Below are 17,455 nucleotides of genomic sequence, written 5' to 3' on the forward strand. Positions count from 1 at the left end.
AGGGGGGAAAGCTGCAGAAGAAATTTCCTTCAGAGCGCACACAGAATTTCAGGAGAAACGAAAAGGTGCCTGGCAGAGCCTGGCTGGGTTCTGATTTGTTAGCCTTTTGAAAATTCTGTGGCCCCGGTGCTCCAGCCTGTGGCCAGGCTGCTCCTGAGTGACAAGGGACAGCTGGGACACGCGGTGCTGGGACCGACTCTGGAAGAAGGAGCAGCTCCAGGCCGATCACACACGCAGGGAATCATCAGAAAAGATCAAAATGTGTAAGAAAAGACATTTTAAAGCACCTAGGTTGGAATCACAAACAACTGGGGGGTGGGGGTTGAGGGGAAGCAAATGTAGGTTGAAAAAAAATCAGTGTATTTCGTGAAGAGAGTTTAACACTTTTCAAAGAACAAAAAGGAGAGAAAGAGAAAGAAGAAAAGGTGGAAAGTCAGTGGATTCAGGTGTAAAAAGACTCGTGAACTGAAGTCCACTGGTCTTGGAGAGGCTCTTCTGGGTGGCCACTCACTCCCATGTGAGAGCCTGTCTCTCACTCTGTTATCTTCTGAGAGCCAGGCTAATTACCAAATTAATCCCAAATTATCAAGTGGAAAACTCTTCTCATGCTTTAGATTCTATCACCTCCCCAGGGAAGCCCCCTGGATTCCTCCCTCCATTAGACCAGTCTCCTGTTCAAGTCTGTCCTTTGCCCTGAGACTTTCCACGGCACTTACCGTGGAACAGCGTGTGGGTCACCATTCCATTTCTCGTCTCCTCCACTGGCCTGCAAGCCACGTGGAGGTGGGGGGTCAGTTCTCACTCACTGTTGATCCTCCACCACCAGCAGTGTCTGACACATTCATTCATTCACTCATTCATTCACTCAACAAACATTCACCGCGCTCCTTCTATGAAACAGGATCCGTGACAGGCACTGGGGATACCATGTAGCATGGGGCAGAAGAAGGCTTCTTTGCTCTCATGGCGTTTAAATTCAGAGTTGGGGGCTGGGGGGGCAGATGACGGAGGCCAATATAGAAGGTTGGAATCACAACCTCCTTGAACTGCTTAACTTCACAATATAGAAGTTAAGCAAACAAGATGGCTTCGGATTCTGTTAAATTCTGTGAAGAAAGTAAAAAAGGTGCTATGTTTCTGGATGCAGTCCTTTGGGGGGAGCTGGGGAGAAGCTATCTGATGGAGTTGTCGGAATTGCTTCAGAGGGGCGATGTTTGAGCAGAGACAGAAGGGACAGAAAGTGGCAAGCCGGGTGAAGATCTCGGGGATAGAACACTTCACACAGTGCCTAGTCCCTCAAATAACCGTAAGCTGGGCACATCCGTGGAAGAGAATGAAAACCAACGTGGCTGGAGCACCGTGGGGTCTGGGGAGACAGGCAGGAGACGGGGCAGGTCACATGGGCCGTGGCAAGGAGTTCGAGTTTTGTCCTGAGCTCATGGGAAATTTCTGGAGACGTTTAAGTGAGCAAGACATGGGCATGATTTCATTGGCACTTTAAAAAAAATGGCTGACTCTTGCCTATCGGGCTTTATGGGACCCGTGTGATGAAAACAAGGGACATCCTAGGGGCGCCTGGGTGGCTCAGATGGTTAAGCGTCTGCCTTCGGCTCAGGTCATGTTCCCAGGGTCCTGGGATAGAGTCCCATGTCGGGCTCCCTGCTCCTTGGGAGCCTGCTTCTCCGTCTGCCTCTCTCTCTCTCTCTCTCATGAATAAATAAATAAAATCTTAAAAAAAAAAAAAAGAAAATGAGGGATATCCTAGTTCGTGGGTTGAAAAATCACAGCAGCTGTGGTTAGTAGAGGGTCTTCAAAACAGCTCTTCGTGGTGACTGCTTCATCTGGGGGGATCTTTGGAACCAGTTGGGCAGAGCAATCCTTCAGGAACCAGGAGCCCAGACTGAATGATGCTGGCCCAGGCAGTTGAGAGAAGATATTAAGATATTTGGCTTCTCCCTCGCCATTTTCTGGAAAAGAAAGAACAAATTTTCCAATCCCCGCCCCCCCCCCAAGAGGTCTCAGGTGACCTGACACATTGCTGCCATCCCCTGGGGAGCCTGCTCTCCAGCATAAGAGGTGAGGTTCCCAGTCTATCACCACCCTGACTACCACCCCACACCCCAAGAATCAGGTCCACACACCAGAAAAGTAGTAGATGGAGTCTGGGCCGAAGGGAGGGAGCCAGGAAAAGAAGAGCTAAGAATCCTGCCCAGGTTCCAGAATATGCTTGGATTTTCAGATGCTGTTCAAGCCCTTCATTATACCCCTCCCTCCGGGGTGAACCCCTGTACTTCCCGCAGGACACTTGGGACCTGGACTGATTCCAGGTCTTGTAACTACTGCTCCGCCCATCCCATCGACCTCTTTTCTTGCCTGCTTCTGGAGAAATGCCGGGAGCTGAGCATTAGCTGAAGAATCCAAAGGCTCCTCCCACTTCATCCTACGGCCCTTTGGATGAATTGTCCCTAAAGTTCATGTCAGTTTCCCTGTTTTGCATAATCAATGCAGTTTTTCACTTGCTGGGCCAACACGACAGTCCCAGCCAAATCGGCCATCAACTGTTATCTTTTTAGAATAAACTTCAAATAATGAAGTACTCTTGCTTTTCCGAAATGGCTTGAAAAGGTTATTTCCAGGCCGACACTCCACTTGCCGGCTTTTATTTAGAAACACATTTTTTATATATTGACTTCAATTCTCTAGAAGAGACAAGGGCCAAGAAAGAGTAAATAAAGCAGCAGCCGAGGTTACTGCCCATCCATCAATCCCGGAGCCCTGATGAAACTCCAGCCATGCAAACAGAGCCATTGTAGGCGGCGGCACTGGCCAGACCCTCTTTCAAAAGGGACCCTTGTTGCCCCTGAGGGTTGAGAGTTGAAAAGGAAAGATTTGGAAAGCCATCAGAAAGTGAAAAGCAACCTAAGTGCATCCATGGTAGTGCAAGAGTGTCAGAATTCATAATTAGGGCTCATAAATCTTTTTGCAACGGAGCAAAAATAAATAAACTCTCGCGAGCACAAATCTAAAGGCGGCGGGCGTACACACGCTCCAAGCGTCAGCTTTAATTTATTTCTCCACTTGGAAAGGGGAGACTCTGAAAGCTGGCTGCCACTCTGGAGGGAGCCTCCTCGACTCTTCTTCTGGCCCAGACGAAGGTTTGAATGTTGGAGGGAGAAACCCAAAGAATAACACAGGAAGCTTTTGACTTCTTACGTTGAAAAGGAGTTCTTTGCGGGCGGGAGGGTTGGGGGGAGAGAAGAGACGGAGAACAAACCTTTTCTATAGTCATCGCTTTTGTATAATATAAAATGCCTGGCACGTTCAAACCAAATACCGACCAACAAACAAAAGAAAAGTCTGACTTTACAGTATGCTGGTGACACATCTGGAGGGGGTTTAGGAAAGATATTCACAAACCACTTTAACTGCATGGAGAACTTTGCTAGGGCAACAAAGATACGTATATAAATATGTACATATGTATTCACAACTCAGAGTGTACATAATCATTTCCCTTGTGAATGGAAACAGCATCATTACAGCATTAAAACTGGAGGGGATCAATAGTAATGGAATTTCCTGAGAGCACCATGTGGAAAAAAGGTCAATGAAAAAGGTACCTGCGGAACTGATTACTTGTCATTAGACGCAGCAGCATGGAAATAAACTTTTCCCCCTCTCTGCGGTCGCTCACTTTAAGGCCTCCGAACAGAAAGCTTCCAATTAGCTAAGTAAAAGAGGCGCTACGGGAAGATTCTGGTGCTCTGGGGAGATGTCATCCGCCGCAATCTCCCAACAGTAGAGCCAAGTGAAGAAGTTTAGGATCTGAGTCAACATCGCATGTACAAGCTGTCTGTCTGTGGGTCATACAGGAATCGGGCTGGGTGTTAGTCACCAGACTCCTGAGGTCACCCCTGAGATTCTGCGTCTCAGTTTCCCAAGTCTGTAGAGTATGAAAAGACCTTTGTTTTCCTAGTGAATCATTTTGATGTTTAAGATAAAATGAGTTAAGATACGAAAGCACGTTTAAAGCATGAAGTGCCCTAAGCATATAAGAAATGTCTTGTTCCCAAACTATGTTAGGCAGCCCAAGCAGAGGGTAGAGGGCGGAGGGCACTGGAGAGTAGGCTTCTCCAGTTTCTCTTGAAGGCCAGTATGGGAGGGAAGGTGGCAGGTGAAAAGAGGGGCTGATGACCCTGTTCTGCATTTTGCATGCGCCTAGCTGCTCTGAAAGGACTGGAGATGGGGGGGGGGGTGTCAGTGGGCTTGCCCCATAGCAGCCTGCCCCCTCCACGGAGGACACTCAGAAAAAGCCTGACTTGCTAGAATGGCAGTCTCAGTGTTCAGACCCATGTATCTTCCATTGTCAAGAAAAGCTAGAGAAATTGGAATAATTCTTTGTGGAAGAAAATACCTGATCTTTTTGCCACTTTCCGTCATTTCAGAAGCCAGATCCCATCGCCTTATAGGAGACCGGTGCCCATAAAGAAGGAGGCACTTGTGACCTTCCGTGACCATGCTAAGGTGTGGCTCCCCTGAAGAGGCTCCCAGGTGCTGAGCGTCAGTGGAAAGAACCCTCTTGGCCTCTCGTGACGCACCTGTTGGCGACGGAACAGGGACTCTGCACACGGGCTTCGGGTTTAGCCGGTCCTCCCGCCCGCCACCACCCTTCGCACCTGCAGCCTGTCAGGAAACCAGCAGATTGGCCGCCGTGGAATAAATACTCTGCTATTCCAGCAGTGTATCGTTATTAGCCAGTTGAGGGGCATGATCGAACTAACGAATTCACTTCTTTTCCGCCCCTGTCCTCCTTTGCAGGCTAGTCCCCACAGCCACCCAACGCCACCAGGAAGTGAAGACGGTTCCCTCGGTTCCGCAGGCTCATTTCTTAACCGAGCCCCACCACGGCTTCCAGATCCCTCCAGTGCACGAAGCCACAGCGTCATAGAATAATGGGCATTTTGCTCCTGAGTTCTATGGGTTCCCCTGGGCAGTTCTGCCAACCTGGGCAGGCTCGGCTGATTTCGGCCAGGTTCTTGGGGTCTGCTGGCCGGGCAGCTGGGGGGTAGCAGGGAGGAGCCACTACTGCCCCCGCCCCCCCCGGCGGTCTCCGCCCCCCGCCTCTCCGCCCAACCCACACCCCCGGGCGGGCCGAGGCAGGGCTCGCTCCGTGGCCCGCGGGGCAGGGTCCCGAAGGACCGCGGAAGCACACAAAGCCTCGTTAGGCTTAGATTCATAAACCGCACGGTATTCTTCGAGAGCGTTCTCTTGGCCAAAACAGATCACATGGTTGGCCCAGATTTGAAAGGTGGAGAAACAGGCTCCACCTCTTGGTGCGAGGAAATTCTTCTAAATCGCAGGACAAAGGGTGTGGATCCAGGGGGAGGTGGAGAACCGGGGGCCATTTTTCACCATCAGCCTACCACAGTTTTTCCCTAAATGGACGGGACAAACAAGTCTTCTGTTCTGCATTAGAAGAGAATGTTGTTTCTACACTTTTAAGCCCAGAGGCTTGTCCTGTCCTTACTCAAAGGTAAGAAGTTATCAGATAAGGAATCCTTGAACAGCAAGGCCCCTAAGGAAAATCACGATTTTTTTTTTTTTTTTTTGAGGAGGGTTTTCTGAGGGGGGGTTAGCTTCCTGGTGACTAAGAATCTTTTCATTAACTGGGAAAGATTGTAGAAGCAAAAAAAAAATTATATATATAAATTCACCTTAATTCGGGTTTAAAGTCTGGGGCCTTTTCCTATCTGGCCCTAATGAAAGCAACATGACCAGAGGAGAGCGGACTTCTCACAACGTCTGTTAACAGAGGCTAAGCTTTCAGGCTTCTTGGTACACGTAAGCTGGTCCGTTCCAACTTCATACAGCTTCCTGACAGACCTGGTGGGGTTTCACATATATAAATATAAATAATATAAATATAAATCCAGCCTATTAATATACTTATTTATCCCTTAGATGTCTGGATTCAATTTGACAGCCTCTGGGATTTTATATAGTATAACCATCCAGTCCCTGACATAATAATTTTAGGAGATTTGAGAGCGAGGGTTAGAAATAGTCTCACCAAAGCCAAGGGAAATCTGGATTGGGGAGACAGCTTCCCATGGGCCCCTCTGTCGGGAGACGAGCCTGTAACAGAGGTCTGGCTCACTTTAAATACTCAGGGAAAGTAACCTTTCTCTTTATTGGAGGTGGAAAAACCAATGGACTGGCCCTATGGTAAAGAGATTATTGACCACCCCCTCTCCGGTCCCTGTGCCATGGGACTTGGTAATTCTTCCCTCTGGTGCAATGTTCTCCTCCTCCCCTTGACTTTGGGCTTCACTGGGTGACTTGCTTTGCCCAACAGGATATTAGCAACATGATGCAAGCAGGGCCTTGCCCTTTTGAGCCTCTCTCGTGAGAAGAGCATGCCCTGGGGAGCTCAACAAGCCCAGGAAAATGAGAAGCACTTAACACACGCCTGAACATGCTGAGATCATCAGAGCTCCCCCAGTCAGCCTGTAGTTTGAAGCTGGCCTGCCCCAGCAGACATGTGAGCCCAAATAAAAGTTTATTTTTTTTATGCCACCACGTTTTGGGAGGGTGTGTTATGCAGCAGTCTGTGGCAAGAGCTGACATTGATATGAGTCCCCACGGAAAGTAGAACAGATTATAAATTACAAGAGAAAGCCTGACATTTGGTGTATAATAAGGGACTTTTTTACAGCTGCAAAATTTGGGGATTGTTTTTTTATCAATGTGACTTCATTGGTCCTCATCGGTATTCAGTTGGCAACCCAGATTCCCTCGATAACAGAGACACCAAATGTAAATGAATAGAAGAGAATTTGATATTTAAATGTTTCCATTTTCTGCTACAGAAAATTTCATACCCAAAAGAAAGTATATTAATGCACCCTGCTACAACCATCACCCAACTTTATTAATAATCAGCATCTTACAGAATTTGCTGTTCTCCAGTGTTTTCTTGAAAAATTAGATACTTTAAATTCCAGATCCCCCAGAATATAGCTGTAGGGAGTTCTTGGAGTCAATTAAAGTAGAAAAGATTTTCTGTCTCTAGTGGGGGTGTTTGAGTTCATAGAGTCCATGTATTTTCAGGAATTTCTGCACAGGTCTGTGTGGGTACGTGTTTCTATGGAGGAGGTGCACAGTTTCCACTAGGTTCAGAAGAGAAGACCTACAGCCCCGCCCAAAGAACATCAGCCGTTCTTGCCTCTTCTTTCCCAGCTTTGCCAGATGCCAGCATCTGGCACCTTCCATAAGCCAAAGGAAGCACGTAAGTATGAAGGATCAAATCACCTCAGCCCAAGGAGCACCAATAACTCTCCAGATGGCCAGAATCACTGATTTGCTTTTGTCAACACAGAAACAAGACAAAGTGTCAGCTTTAATTAGCAGTATCAGAAGTTATAAAATATTAACATACTATATTAGCAGTATTAGAAGTCATCATCCTTTCAATGATCAGGAAGGACAAACTCTCGTCTTTCAGTGGGAATGTCTTGGGGCGCTTACAGGCTCAATTTCTAAATCGTAGCTGTCTCACCATTTCAGGTGCACCTGCCAGCCTGCCTTCTCAGCAGAGAAGCACTGCCCCCAGGTAGGTGGACTGAGCCTAGCCACTGGTTCTTACATCATAGAGAATGTACAAATCGCCGGGAGGACTTTAAAATCCAGATTTCCGGGTCTACTTTCAGACCTGTTGAATTGGAATCTCTGTGAAATTTGCATTTTTTTAAAGATTTTATTTATTTATTTGACAGAGAGAGCATGAGCAGAGGGGAGGAGAAATGGGAGAGGGGAAGCAGGCTCCCTGCTGAGCAAGAGCCCGATGTAGGACTCCACCCCAGGACCCTGGGATCATGACCTGAGCTGAAGGCAGATGCTTAACCATCTGAGCCACTCAGGCGCCTGAAATCTGCATTTTTAACAAGCTCCTGGGAGAATTGGAGCAACTTGTCCACAGACCACACTCCGAGAAGCACTGGCTGAGGGACACCCAGGTCCGGAGCAACTATCTGAAGCTTGAAGTCTTCTTTTCTTGAAATCCAATTTCCTTTCAGTCTGTAAATCGGGGTGGATTTAAACACACACACACACACACACACACACACACACACACACACACACACCCCTCTAAAGTTTCTACCAGTCTAGAAATAATGTAATTTCTAAGATTTCCAATTTCCTTCAGGCCCTGTGCACCTCTACTAATTTGTAGGACTGCTGCTGTTCTTCTGGGCAGATTTTAAAGGTTTAGGCTCTGGGGGGAATTCTCATCAACCCAAACTGAGGAGAGCAGGCCAGAGGCCCCCCCTCCCCCTGCAAAGTTATTCAGGCTGAGCAGGTGGTAATGTCAGGCATGGAACATAGAGTCAAGCATTGCTTGAATTTCTAAGCCAGTTCTTCCCAGGAGAAATGTCAGAGGCCACGGGCACCCCAGAAGTTACCTTCGAGAACAAAAAGGAACATGGACGTAATGAGGAGTGCAGAGGCAAAGGACAGTGAATGCAGTGGCCCGCCCCCACCGTGTGCAACATCAAGGCCCCTGGTGCAATGTGGGTTTCATTAATGGCTCAAAGACAATATTCCAGAGTTATAAGTTCAAGATGTTATTGAAAAACCCATATTGTGTTTTTTATCCCCACCTACCCCCTTCCCCAGGGTTTTCTGAAATCATTTTTAAAAAAACTTTTTTAATGTGGTTCCATCCAAGGGGTCATATTTCTAAGGGTCTGGGGCAATGCACACCGGGCCAGTGAAACCCAAAACGGTTTGGTAGAAGGATGATGCGATTTCCTCTGCCTCTCAGGGGGAGATGGGAGAAAGTTGTGAACCTGTTAAGCACATAAGCAGGATGGTGTGGGTGGCCCCAGAGAGGGACACCTGTTTTGCTACTAAATGCAAGATCACAAACACAATTTTTCCGTAACACTATCTTACCTGAAGCTCAGCCAGAGCTGCAAAGCCTAGAGAATTTCTAGAGAAACTCAGAGCAAGATCTCACAGGGTCTTAAAGATACCATCTTGGGAAAAAGCCACCGCATGAAAAGAAAGTCTATTGCATCCTTTTTCACAGATGCGGACTGTCCCATGATCTGGCTACACTCGTATTTGGTAGACACTCTGAATGTTTCCATTTTTTTCCTGTTATAAACAGTGCTGCAGTAGATGAATAAGATGAATATATGTGAATATATATTAAAATGGTGCTTTGATTTCTAGAGGATGGGTTCCTACACATACTGTTGATGGGTTGAGTATTTACAGGCACGGACATCGGGCATTTAATAAATATTGGTGTATCGTTTTCCAAAAATTATGCTAACAAGTCTTATTTCCAATAGAAGTAGATACAAATGCCTATTTCCCCACAGTTTTTGAGCCCAGTGCTTTCCCACCTTCCCCCCAAACTCTATGGGGGGAAGATGATCTTATTGTTATTTCTGTTGGCACTTCTCTGTTTCACGCTGAGCATATCTGTGTATGTTGATTGGTCACTCGGGGTGGGGGGGCCTCTTCTCTCCTGAGAATGTTCACACACCCTTTGTCATAGTACGTTCCTTTTCTTATGAATTGGTAGAAGCTGAATTACATTAACACTTGGTCTTTCACATGGGTTAATAATGCTTTTTCCCAGGCTTGTTTGTCTTTTAACTTTGTTCTTAATCTTGTCCTTTGACACACAGAGATTTTTAATTTTTAGGTAGTCAACTCTTTATGGATTCTCGGTTTCCTAAAGGCCGATGCCACCCACGGTGATAAAACCCGCGTCTTGAATTTTCTTTAAAATTTCTACAGCTAAAAAGATCAAGAACTATAGCTCATCCATTTGAAATGCATTTTTGGGTATATCATGTGAGGTTCGGGTCTCAGTCTTTTCTTTCAGTATGTAAAGAGAGTCATGACAACGCCAGCTATAAAATATCACCCTATCCTCTAATGAACAGAAATGGCATGTGCTCATTTAGGACAGTGCCGTGGATCTATTTCTAAGTTCTCTCTCTCTCTCTCTCTCTTTTTTTTTACCACTATGCCTGTGCTACACAGTTTTCTTAACAATACTTTCATAGTAAATTTTATATTCTCTATTTTTTCTAAAAACATTTTGGGCAACTCTTACATATCTATTTTTACACAAAAACTTTATAATGCTTTGTCTTAAAAAAAAAATTGGTGCCTGGGTGCCTCATTCAGTTAAGCGTCTGACTCTTGATTTTGGCTCAGGTCATGATCTCAGGGTCATGAAATCAAGCCCTGCATCAGGCTGCGCCCTGGGCATGGAGTCTGCTTAAGTTTCTCTTTTTCCCTCTCCCTCTGTCCCTTCACAACGCCCCCCCACTCATGCGCCCTCTCTCTCTCTCTCAAAAAATTAATAATAATAATAATATAAATAAATAAATAAAAAAAACTACCCAATGTAATTTTGTCTACATCTTATATGATTAAGTCTTCCCATCCAGAAATATAGTGGGTCTAGCCATCTACTCAGGGTATATCATTGTCTAATGCCCTTTAATACTCTCTTACAATTGTCTTCATTTGGGTTCTTAGTCCACAGTTAGAACTGTGTTGCTACTATGAATGCAGTTTTGCCAAGCAGGCAATGCTCAGTATTCACAGATTCTGTATCCTGGCGGAAACGCATCACCAGGCTAACCCATCCCCACCCCCCCTCCCCTCTAGAACCCTCAGTCTGTTTCTCGGAGTCCATAGTCTCTCATGGATCATCTCCCCTCCGATTTCCCCCCCTTCATTTTTCCCTTCCTTCTCCTAATGTCCTCCCTGCTATTCCTTATGTGCCACAAATAAGTGAAACTGTATGATAATTGACTTTCTCTGCTTGACTTATTTCACTTAGCATAATCTCCTCCAGTCCCAACCATGTGGATGTAAAAGTTGGGTATTCATCCCTTCTGATGGCTGAGTAGTATTTCATTGTATATATGGACGACATCTTTACCCATCCATCTGTTGAAAGGCATCTCAGCTCCTTCCACAGCTTGGCTATTGTGGACATTGCTGCTACGAACACTGGGGTGCATATGGCCCTTTTTTCACTACATCTGTGTCTTTGGGGTAAATACCCAGTAGTGCAATTGCTGGGTCATAGGGTAGCTCTATTTTTAATTTTTTGAGGAATCTCCACACTGTTTTCCAAAGTGGCTCTACCAACTTGCATTCCCACCAACAGTGTAAGAGGGTTCCCCTTTCTCCACAACCTCTCCAACATTTGTTGTTTCTTGCCTTGTCAATTTTTGTCATTCTAACTGGCGTAAGATGGTATCTCAATATGGTTTTGATTGGAATTTCCCTCATGGCTAATGATGACGAACATTTTTTCATGTGTCTGTTAGCCATTTGTATGTCTTCTTCAGGAAGTGTCTGTTCATGTCTTCTGCTCATTTTTTGACTTATTTGTTTTTTGGATGTTGAGTTTGAGAAGTTCTCAAACTCATTTCAATTTTCATACTGTAAACAAGTGTCCAGTTTGTGGTGGTGGCTATGTTTTTTGCACTTTTGTGCTTTTTGTTGGTGATTTCAATGTTTAAAATGGCCCATAACCATAGTGCTGAAGTATTGTCCGGGATGCCTATGTGTAAAAAGACTGTGATGTGCCTTTGGGAGAAAATATGTGTCTTAGGAAAGCTTCATTCAGGCATGACTTGTAGGCATGGGTTGGCCATGTGTTCAGTGTTAATAAAGAACAATATATAATAAACAAGGTGTCTCTAAACAGAAACACACATAAAACAAGGTTATGCATTAATTGGTTGATGAAAATATTATGCCCGGAGGCTTACAGGAACCTAACTGTGTATTTGCCCTAAGAGCGATGGGTCAGTGTTCACTAATTCAGGGTCTGTGGCAATTGTATGGAACATAACTCTCAGGAATGACATGAACTAGCTGTACAGTAGTCCCCCTTATTCATGGTTTCACTGTCCACTGTTTCAGTTACCCATGGTCAACCATGGTCCAGAAGTAGATGACCCTCATTCTGAGCGGCATCTGGGTGGCTGAGTCAGTTAGGCATCTACCTTCGGCTCAGGTTATGATCCCAGGTCCTGGGATCGAGTTCCATATCGGGCTCCCTGCTCTGAGGGCAGCCAGCTTCTCCCTCTGCCTGCTGCCCCCCGCCCCGGCTTGTGCTCTCTCTCTCTTTCTGACAAATAAAGTCTTAAAAAAAAAAGAAGATTGACAGCAGCCTAACGCTATATCACATGCCTATATCACTCACCGAACCTCGTCTCGTCACCTAGACATTTCATCATCTCGTATCATCACAATTAGAAGGATGAATGAGTACAGTAGAATTAAGATAACTTGAGAGACCACATTCACATAACTTTTATTACAGTACATTGTTATAATTGCTCTACTTTATTATTGTTGTTGTTAATCTCTGACTGCACCTAATTTATAAATTAAACTTTACCATAGGTACGTATGTGTAGGAAAAAACATAGTATATATAGGGTTAAGTACTATCCAGTTTTAGGCATCCACTGGGGGTCTCAGAACATATCCCCCTGGATAAAGGACCCCTGTATATTTGTATCTGTTATCTTAATATCAGACTTTGATATTAAGATTATGCTAGCTTCATAAAATTAATTAGCAAGCTTTGCATCTTTTAATATGGTCTGGAATAGTGCAAATACATTAATTTCTTTCTTTGGGCCAATCTGTAATCAAGGCTAAACGCTCCCTATTCTATTTTCCAACCTAATTACATCCAGTCATATTGTCAGAGGTTCTTCATGGTATTTAGATAATCCAATAACTGTTTATATCAAATCCTTTATTATTTAAATTAATAATAAAATTTCAATAATATAAAGTTACTTCACATTTGAATGAAAACCTTTTCCCATTATGAACTTCCTCCTGAGAAATTGAAATTTGATGATTAAATTTTAAAGAGATCAAAATCTGATTCCTCAAAAGTTAAAAATAGAACTACTCTATAATCCAGCAATTGCACTACTAGGTATTTACCCAAAGGATACAAAAATACAGATTTGAAGGGGCACATGCACCCCAGTGTTTATAGCAGCATTGTCAACAATAGCCAAATTATGGAAAAAGCCCAAATGTCCATTGACTGATGAATGGATAAAGAAGATGTGGTGTGTGTGTGGGTGTGTGTGTGGGTGTGTGTGTGTGTGTATACACACACACAATGGAATATTATGCAGCCATCAAAAAGAATGAAATCTTGGGTGCCTGGGTGGCTCAGTCATTAAGCATCTACCTTCAGCTCAGGTCATGATCCCAGGGTCCTGGGATCGAGCCCCGCATCCAGCTCCCTGCTCCGCGGGGAGTCTGCTTCTCCCTCTCCCACTCTCCCTGCTTGTGTTCCCTCTCTTGCTATCTCTCTCACTGTCTAATAAATAAAATCTTTAAAAAAAAAAAAGAATGAAATCTTACCATTTGCAACAATGTGGATGGAGCTAGAGCGTATTATGCTAAGCGAAATAAGTCAGAGAAAGACAAATACCATATGATCTCACTCATATGTGGAATTTAAGAAAGAAAACAGATGAACATATGGGAAGGGGGCAAAAAGAGAGAGGGAAATAAACCATAAGAGACTTTAATTATAGAGAACACACTGAGGCTTGATGGAAGGAAGAGGCTAAGGGATGCCCTAGATGGGTGATGGGCATTAAAGAGGGCACGTGTTGTGATGAGCACTGGGGGTGATCACTGAATTCTACTTAAGAAACCAGTATTGTACCAATATGTTAACTAACTAGAATTTAAATTAAAAAATAAATATTTAAAAATTTAAAAAAGAATCGGAACTATTCCAACACAACAAATCAATCAATCAATCAATCAAAATCCAAAATTCTTAAGCTACAGTCCAAAGGATATAATATCCAAAAGCTTCCACCCTGGTGAGTTAAAAACCCAAAGAAATTGAGGTTTAATATCCCTCCTCCCCCGTCATGTCTGATTTTGACCAGATTTTGCTCTGATTATGTGCAGTATCTCTAGACATCCCTCGATGCTTGGGTGGAGTGAGTGTCGCTCAGCAGCAGTAGACTGGGCTGATCTCTGGAAAGGTGTAATTCATTCTGGACCAGAGAAGTTGAACTTCCAACCTCTCATACACTCTGCCTTTAACAATTCCAATGTGTTCAAAGAAAGGTAAGAATATCATAACATTGGCTTTACAGCTACCAAATTTAGGAAGCAAGCCAATTGGCAGACCCTATTTGCAATTATCCCAGATAAAATTATGTTCTCAGAACCCAGTGCTTACAGTTGCCAAAGTGCAAGGCAAAAAGTCATTGGTGTCTGAAGGAGAGAATGGAGAAGATCTTGACTCAATTCACCAAGATACTGGTTAGTCTCCATCAGTTGTCCAGAGTCCACAACCTGGGAATTTAAACTCCATTTGGAAGAAATCTTCCACCAAGAGGTTAAATTGGGCACCACGCATTAACACACGGGAGAAAGCTACCTATACGTACTGTAGCCCCCTTCAGAATGCGGCATTCTTAAAAATGCTATGTTCTTGCTAATATTTCTGCAGTGATGCAGTTCCAGGCACTAAGCCTTCATTTCCCATTCGCCATATTCAGTCAGCTGAATTACTCTTTTCCTTTGGGTCTCGTGTTTCTGGCAACTCGCTGCGGAGAGTGTGGCTCTGCCCTGGGAAATACGGAGCTCTCTTGCATGAACCGGCATTTTCAATGCCGTGGGTGGTGGCTTCTCTGTGGAGAAACTTACCTGCCAGGGATGCATTCTCTTTCATTCTCCAAGTCTGTTTCCGCTGGAAGATCAAAGCTGCTCTTGCTAATTGTGAAGTTTGCGCTCCTAGAGCCCTAGCGGAAACCATTCTTCTACCACGGGGCTGCTCCATAATACAACATACACTGTACAATTTGGATCCTGGGCACCGGGAGCTATGTTCAAGGTAATTCATCGATCTAGTAGAGGGTAGCCAGATACAATTCAGCATACTCGGTGAAATACGAATTGCAGATAAACAACAAATACCTTTTAGTATATCCTAAATATTGCAGAGAATATACTTCAGTACTAAAATTTGTTTTGTAGGGGCGCCTGGGTGGCTCAGTCAGTTGAGCCCTGCCTTCCACTCCGGTGGTGATCCCCCAAGTCCCCAGATGGAGCCCCATGTCGGACTCCCTGCTCAGCGGGGAGTCTGCTTCTACCTCTCCCTCTGCCTCTCCCCTTGCTCATGCTCTGTCTCTCTCAAATAAATAAAATCTTTAAAAAATTTTTGTTTTGTTTATCTGAAATTCAAATTTAATGGGGCATATTATGTATTTATTCGCTCAGTCTGGCAACCCTTTTCTGGAGCTAACTGGAAGCCACATGAGGGCGGTGGCTTAATTCAAGGGCAGCCACTTAAATTCAAGATCAGCCCCTGCACAATTCCTTCCTCGCCCTGAACGAAAAATGACATTTGGAGCCAATTGATCTGGTGCCGCCTATCTACGCCTGGCAGCCACATTAAGCTGGAGCCTTACTAGGGTAGGGCTCTCTTGAGCAGGCAGAACTCAGCTTCCTTGCAGTTCAGAGCAGTAAATACTATTCTCACCACCAATGGCCAAAGAGGTCTAATCCCACCCCGATCTTTCCTGAAGACTCTGAAAATCAAGGTCATGCAGCAAAACCTTAGTCTTAAACCCTTCCCCTCATTGCAGCCTGCACACCCGCTGTCTGGGCCAGGCCCTCTGGCCACACTCCAGTTGCACTAAGTAATCTCAGCCCCCACACACATTGTGCAATTGCTCATCTATAGAAAAAGTATCCCTTGTCAGTAGATAACTCCACACTAAGTACAGTTACCTGCCAGGAGGTAATGCCACGACAGGCTCTTGAAAAGCTTGAGCTTTACCCATCCTGTGCAGTCTATACTAACATTGACCTAATGGCTGTCCATAGTCAAAGCTAAAAGATAGGAGAATATAAAGTATCAATTCGCTATAGAAGAAATAAAAGTTAAATAAGTTGAAAAGTTAATACACATAGGTAAAAATGTTCAATTTCACATAACATATTTTTTCAAACTAAAGGAAGGAGATACAGTTTAGAGCCTATATATTTGACAAAAATTAAAAAGATTTATTGCACCTGCTCTTATCAAGGGTGTATGGGTATTGTCATACAGTCTTGGTGAGTGTAAATTTGTATGACCCGGTTGGACAGTAAAATCACATAAAAGAAGTATGTTTATGGGGCACCTGGGTGGCTTAGTCGTTAAGTGTCTGCCTTCAGCTCAGGTCATGATCCCAGGGTCCTGGAATCGAGCCCTGTATCAGGCTCCCTGCTCCGCAGGAAGCCTGCTTCTCCCTCTCCCACTCCCTCTGCTTGTGTTCCCTCTCTCGCTGTGTCTCTCTCTGTCAAATAAATAAATAAAATCTTTAAAAAAAAGTATGTTTATAATAAGGAAAAATTAGAATAATCTAAATGTCAATTAATTGGGACAAAAATTATCATACACTATGAGATAGATTTATACAGAGAGACAAGGAAATGCCTATAATATATTAAGAAGAAAATTGAAGAATTATGTGTATGCTTCCACTTCATTTTTTTAAAGTATCTATGTTGATAGACCAGGTAGATTGACAGAGATATGTGTCCCATTGGCCACGGAGTTACCTAGAATAATGAGGGCAAAACACACTTCCGCAAATTTTAACTTAATATATGTCCCAATCAATTGGAGCCCTGAAAGCCAGTTTCTTAAAATAAGACAAACTGGGGGGTCAGGGCCTACCCATCGCATTTTATTCTCCTACCTTTGGTGTTCCTTAAATAGTCAGAGAGAAGTTTCTCCCAGGAGATGGGATAACCGGGTTTTGTGGGACTTAAGTATATACAATTGGAAGGCTCCCTTTAATTTAAAAAAAAAAAAATTAAAATCTATTACCTGAGCAAATGTTGAAAATCAGATGACCAGGCGGACTGACTGCGGGGGCGTCTCCCAGGCCTGGGCAGAGAACAAAGCAGTGAGAGGCCCCAGCTCCAGTTCAGCAGGGTGTGGCTGGTGCTTAGTCAAAGGGGAAAGGTGGCGGGGCGGGGGGGGGGGCGCCACGGGGGGGGGGGGGGCCGCCGGCTTCCCAGCTGGAAGAATCTGAGGGCAGGAGGCGCTCTCGAGCTGCCCTCAGGGCGCTAGAGAACAGAGGCTGCAGGGGGCAGTCGTCCAGCCATCTGTACTTGCACCGTTTGAGAAGGAGGGGGCCCGTGAGCCCGCGCTCCATGGGCTAAGGGTGCTGTGGCAGGTGACTGAGCATGAGCGAGCTTCAAAGGACCCCCCCACCCCCGCCACCAAGGGGGCTCCCAGTCAGGATGAAGAGACCGTGAAGAAAGAGTGGGGGGAGAGTTATGACAGGCGAGCAGGAAGTAGGGTGAAGGTGGGAGGGGTCAGGAGAGTGCGGGGCGGAGCTCCCCATTG

At 44.9% G+C, this 17,455-nt stretch overlaps 1 long non-coding RNA gene across 1 annotated transcript; it reads right to left on the reverse strand.

The window, feature by feature from the left end:
• Positions 1-3,545: 3,545 nt before the first annotated feature.
• LOC112834394 (uncharacterized) lies at positions 3,546-17,041 on the reverse strand. The gene is made up of 4 exons (XR_003210882.2): positions 16,931-17,041; positions 5,715-5,883; positions 4,415-4,598; positions 3,546-3,943 (listed from the first exon to the last, which is right to left on the reverse strand). It is a non-coding gene; the product is annotated as an uncharacterized lncRNA (long non-coding RNA).
• Between the last annotated feature and the right edge of the window lie 414 nt (positions 17,042-17,455).

The sequence above is a fragment of the Callorhinus ursinus genome, unplaced genomic scaffold (genome assembly GCF_003265705.2).
Source record: "Callorhinus ursinus isolate GAN/ISIS: 27379988/994484 unplaced genomic scaffold, GSC_fseal_2.0 scaffold62, whole genome shotgun sequence".
In the NCBI taxonomy this organism is placed as follows: domain Eukaryota; kingdom Metazoa; phylum Chordata; class Mammalia; order Carnivora; family Otariidae; genus Callorhinus; species Callorhinus ursinus.